This window comes from Alexandromys fortis, unplaced genomic scaffold, assembly GCF_014885135.2.
Source record: "Alexandromys fortis isolate MF-2015 unplaced genomic scaffold, M_Fortis_MF-2015_v1.1 scaffold_2232, whole genome shotgun sequence".
Taxonomy (NCBI): domain Eukaryota; kingdom Metazoa; phylum Chordata; class Mammalia; order Rodentia; family Cricetidae; genus Alexandromys; species Alexandromys fortis.
The window spans coordinates 1-5335 of record NW_026070109.1 but is presented as its reverse complement, the minus strand read 5'-3'; the positions used below and the strand labels follow the sequence as shown (position 1 = coordinate 5335).

The window sequence follows — 5335 nt, the reverse complement described above, 5'->3', positions numbered from 1 at the left end:
TCTGTAGACCAGGCTGGTCTCAAACTCACAGAGATCCGCCTGCCTCTGCCTCCCGAGTGCTGGGATTAAAGGCGTGCGCCACCACCGCCCGGCCACAACCTCCATTTTTCCTTTCAGAGGGTTAAACTGCCAAGAAGCCTCTTGATGAGAGCCTGAACAGAAAAAAAAAAATGCTCTCCACCTTCCTCCCATCTAGATTCCATGCTCTCTGAAGGCGACGTCAGTGTCTTAACCAGTGTTTGCTTTTCAGTGTTTGGTAAGTGAACTAAAGACAACCTGGGAGCTGGGAAGTGGGCCAGCACAGTGCTCAAAAAAAAAAAAAAGACCATAAGACCATGCAGTGTGAGGCTAGCCTGGTCTACACAGTGAGTTCCAGGACAGTCAGGACTAGATTGAGAGACTCTGTCTCAAAAACAAAACAAAATAATAAAAAAAATTAATACCATGGCATTGCATTCTTCTCAGTTAATGTCATTTTTTTTCTTAAAAGCTTAAGAATTACTCAGATCTGCTCAGAACCCTGCAAGCGCCAGCACACAAATCCCCGACTTGATAAGGTGGGAGGAAACGTCACAAGACAGACGTGAAGAAATGATTGGCTCCAATCCTGCACCAAGCTGGCTCCTAACCCAAGGAGAGGGTCAGAGAGAATCCGTTCTGCAGCTTGCATCAACTGCAGCAGGTCAGGGTCCCCCCACCATGCAGGTGTCCCACGCAGGCACCCGGTCAAAACACAAAGATCACCACAAGCAGTACCTACTTTTCCTGGCACATTATGCCACACTCGATGGGCTCTGCCAATTCTCCAACGAGAAGCTGGGAAGACTTTGGTGGAACCAGGGCTTACTTTCTAGGGCAGAGACTAGATTCCACACGCCAAGACTGCACTGTACAGATGCCTGACGCTGTACCCGCTCCTCTGTGGTGGTTTCCATGAAAATGGCTCCCACAGACTCATAGGGAACGGTCTTACGAGAGGGGCGGCCTTGTTGGTTCCAGAAGCTCAAGCCAGGCCCAGTGACTGCCTCACTCTTCCTGCTGCCTGCTGATCTGAATATAGAACCCTCAGCTGCCCTTCCCACACCATGTCTGCCTGCATGCTGCCATGCTTCCGGCCATAAAGATAATGGTTCTCGTGTTATTGTAGTGTGTGTTTTCCTTTACACATGCTAATCATTCAAATAGTTTTTACTTCAGTTTCATTCAGTATTTTATGTTGTCACAAGTTTTGATAACTGGAAAGAAACTTGTTTGCTATGTCTTTATTATTTTGAAAACAGATCACTTCTTATTGTACAGAGAATCACTGTATATTCACCATGAAGAAATTGTGTGCAGTAGAAATAAACCCCTTTCAAACTAACCAATTTTTGCATTCTTTCCAAAACATGGTCTTTCATGTGTCCCCCTCTCCCCCACAAATAATGTAAATCGTAAATCTTTAGGTATAGAGGTTATAGAGACATTTGAGAAGTCTAGAGAAGGACATTAATTCCTAATCTGAAGATTTTTTTTAAAGATAGAGGGACATGCAAAAAGAATCAAACACTATCAAAGAATTTGTTTTGCCTTTATATTTCTTCTACCTCTTTTTAGTGTTAGAATTGCATTTTAATTGAAGAGGTCATGAATTTCAGTTTTGAAGGTGGCACAGCAATGAGTATTTTCTGGCCCTCCTTTGTAAAGAAGAAAATTCAGGCTATCAGTACGAGCTCATTAACCTGGAATGCATTTCAGCATAACCTAAGCTAGTGGTCCTGGCTAAGGATACAGACATAAAAACATCCCACAGAATTTTTTCTAAATGAACTAGATGTTTTTGGCTGGAATTAACTGAAATGAGTGATTTGGAGTTTTGACAGCAATGTGCTGTTGCATACTACATCTGATCCTGACTTCCCTGTTGTTAGGAACCATTGTGTTTCCTCTTACCAAATTCCTTTATTTCCAGTCACCCATTTTTCCAAAGTTTCTTCATGTCACAGCAGTCTTGGAGACAGCCTTCACACAAAAGTAGTTCTTCCTTTGTCTACAATTCCTAGTTGCTCTTTGTTCTCTATGAATTAACTGTTGAGTGGTCTTTTCTACACTTAGACATTACAGAGGTATCCATTCATTCTTAAGACCACACAGGAAATTACAGGGTCCCGATTATGCCACAAATTTGCCTAGATTTTTTTCCTTGAAATTTAAAATTCTCTTCCATAAGAACTATAAAACAAATTTCTTAACTGCCTTCCTTTCTTTGGGGACAAGGAACAGAACTAAGTGCCACTTAGCTTTGGACTCAAAGCTACATCAAGATTCTCATTCTGTGCAGGAGTAGGTGAAAGGGTCTAAGAAGTGTTTGTACACATTTACATTGAGCAATATGCCTATCTGTGCAGTAACATCTTGACACCCGCACCCCTCCAGGTGTCAGTGAAGTCTACACTATGAAAACAAAATAATCCATTAGAAGGTCCCTACCCGTGGTCATTCTCCAGACAGCTGTATTGCCCAAATAGAGTAGACAGAATGAATAGGTTATACTAATCTCCCAGGAATATTGCTAAACATAAAAAGTTCTTGGCAGTAGGCTTCAGAATGAACCTACGGAATTCCTTATAATTTGAAAGGAAAGCGGTTTTAGATTTGAAATGTATGTAGTTTTCTAATAAGTCTTGATCCAAGATGTTTAATTATGTTTAAGGTTCATTTAAAGTAATGAATTACTAGAGAGTTCTTCAAACTTAATGTTAGTACATGCATTATTAATATGAATTGTAAAATACAATTCAGCCTTTTATTGTATTAAATGATTTTTTGAGCTGCATGTAGTAATGAACTAGTTCTCCCCAGACATGGTGGCTTTATAAATAATGTAAAATTGACCTGTTTTTAGTTTTTAATAATTGGGATTTTTCTTAAAACTAGACTGTGATAGAAAATGATTGTTTAGGAATATTGAGTTTCAAGTTCTTAGGTCAGTGCATAAACTAATACTTAATGTGATTATGTTTAAATTGGGACAGCATCTCTTTTTACTCTGTTCCTTTCCCACCCTGACAAGTGTCTAACCACATTAGGATTGTCTTAGTTTGCCTGTACTTCTTAAAATTTGAAAATCAGATAATTTAAATGCTGTCTAGCATGAAATGTTAGGAAGAAACCACAAATACCACAGTTCAATATCTTAATCGTGCTGTTTTTCATGGGCCAAAGGGACAACCAAAAACATAAAACATTAAAAATTTAACTATCCCATCATGATTTGTGCCAACATCCTCCCCCTCCCCCATATATACACACACATACTAATAACTGCAAACACCACTCTGTACTTAAAACACTGTCTTGAAGTGTTTGTTCTTGGTGGTGGGTTGCTACACCACAATCATCTCACAGTCTTAGACTCAGCCAGGAGATGGCTGGTTTCTTGAACAAAAGGACTTCAACCTAGATTTCCTCAAGTTCCAGCTTGAATTTTTCTATTGTCAGCACTAAAATCATAGGCACATTTTCCCAAGCTATGCTTTTGTTCAGATGTGGGTACCCAGCGTAAATTTTTGAAATTGGGTTACCCACCATTAGTTTAGTTTAATAGTGAAATTATTCTTATCCATAATAAAATTTAGAAATATTTTTCAACACCTGTAATTTTTTTCTCATCTTTAACAGTCACAGTTGCAGATTATATTTCTAGAGCTGAGTCTCAGAGCAGACAAAGAAACCTCCCAAGGGAAACTTTGGCTAAAAACAAGAAAGAAATGGTAAGGAGAATTTAACCTGTAGGGTTTTTGTTTTGTTTTTATTATTTCGTATTGCTTAGACTTAATTATTTTTTACTTATTACTGTATAGTCATTTGTTTCACCTGAAAGATATTTAAAGAAGATCTTGGTTCGCCAGGCCCCTGCTGAGTGAAGATGTGCATGCTTGAGTCTGAGACACTTCCACATAGATAGCACGGCAGTATTTACCTCTTGTCAGTAGTGGGAATAGACCCTTTAAGTTTCAATTCATTTAAATGTTTTCAGTGTTAATCAGAAATAGGAGTTTTGAAAGGTGAGTAAAATGGGTGATTGTTGTTTTACCTACTGTATTGACTGTTTGCACCATTTATATGGTGTACTTCCCAGTGGTTTAAAATATTGGGTACAGGTTTCCTTGAACAGTGCGAATGCTTTCTGTGATGTGGGCACTCATAAGTACTAGAGATAACGTAGTTTAAAAACCCTGAGCCTGGAGTGCATTGGTATTTGTTTAAAACGCTTTCTGTATGGCATATGAAAGTTACCCTTTTTAAAGCTAATGTTTATGTAGTCATTTTCTTCCTCAGCTACAGATTTCTTTATAAAGATGTTGAAAAAGTTGTCTCCCTTTGACAGGCAAAAGATGTGATTGAAGAGCATGGCCCTTCAGAAAAGGCAATAAATGGTCCAACTAGCGCTTCTGGCGATGAAATTCCTAAACTACCGCGTACTCCAGGAGAAGAAAAGACTAAGAACTTAAAAGAAGAAAGCACTCAAGAAGCAGCAGTCCTGAATGGTGTTTCATAACTGAAGGAAGTTCCTAGTTTACAGTTCTTTTACATTACAGTTACAATAGTGCTTGTACAAGCTTGCCAAAGATAGAATTCGGATCGCCAGTCTTACATCGCACTTTCAGTTCCTCCATTTGGAATTCAGAAAGGGGGAGGGATCCTGAAGAAATCATATGTTAAACATACTTTGACACCTACTGTGTTAAAAATATATCATCAGATGTGCCTTGAGAATAGTATATGTAACATTAAAAAAAGTTGCTGGCTATAGGAAATGTTATTTTGTTTTCAAAATATGGCAGAGATGGGAGGTGGGTGGGGTGGGGTCCCTAACGTAATATTCTTTATGAAAGCATTAGCTGCTTTTGTTACATTTTTAATAATATGCAACCACTTCTTCACCTGAGGAAAACTAGAATGAAGCAGTTTAAAATATTTTGCACTGAATTGTAATTTCTTCATTAGTTTAGTCTGGAAACTGGTCTGTTATGTGTTTTAAATGCTGTTTGTAGAGGCAAGTCTGCAGACCACTGGAATACATACGTTAACTCATCTGCAGGGACACGGGGTGATATTGGCAGTGACTGTTCTACATTGAGGCTTTGTTTGGTTTATTTATTAAAGTGTACAGTATTTAAAAAAAAATCAAACATAGCTTTAGTTGAAACACTAAGCTGATTAGTCATGTCCATTCATAGCCTGAACTACTGAAAAGATCAATTTCCAGAGGGTTTATTCTGTAAAAACTACATGTTTAGTCTTTAGAGTATCTTTCACATTTTCTTTTCCTCCCTTTTTTCCTCCCCCCCCC

At 38.6% G+C, this 5335-nt stretch overlaps 1 long non-coding RNA gene across 1 annotated transcript; it reads left to right on the top strand.

Moving 5' to 3' along the window:
- The first annotated feature begins 271 nt into the window (after window positions 1-271).
- Window positions 272-5181, top strand: LOC126496263 (uncharacterized). The gene is made up of 2 exons (XR_007590319.1): window positions 272-3752; window positions 4370-5181. It is a non-coding gene; the product is annotated as an uncharacterized lncRNA (long non-coding RNA).
- The last annotated feature ends 154 nt before the right edge of the window (window positions 5182-5335 follow it).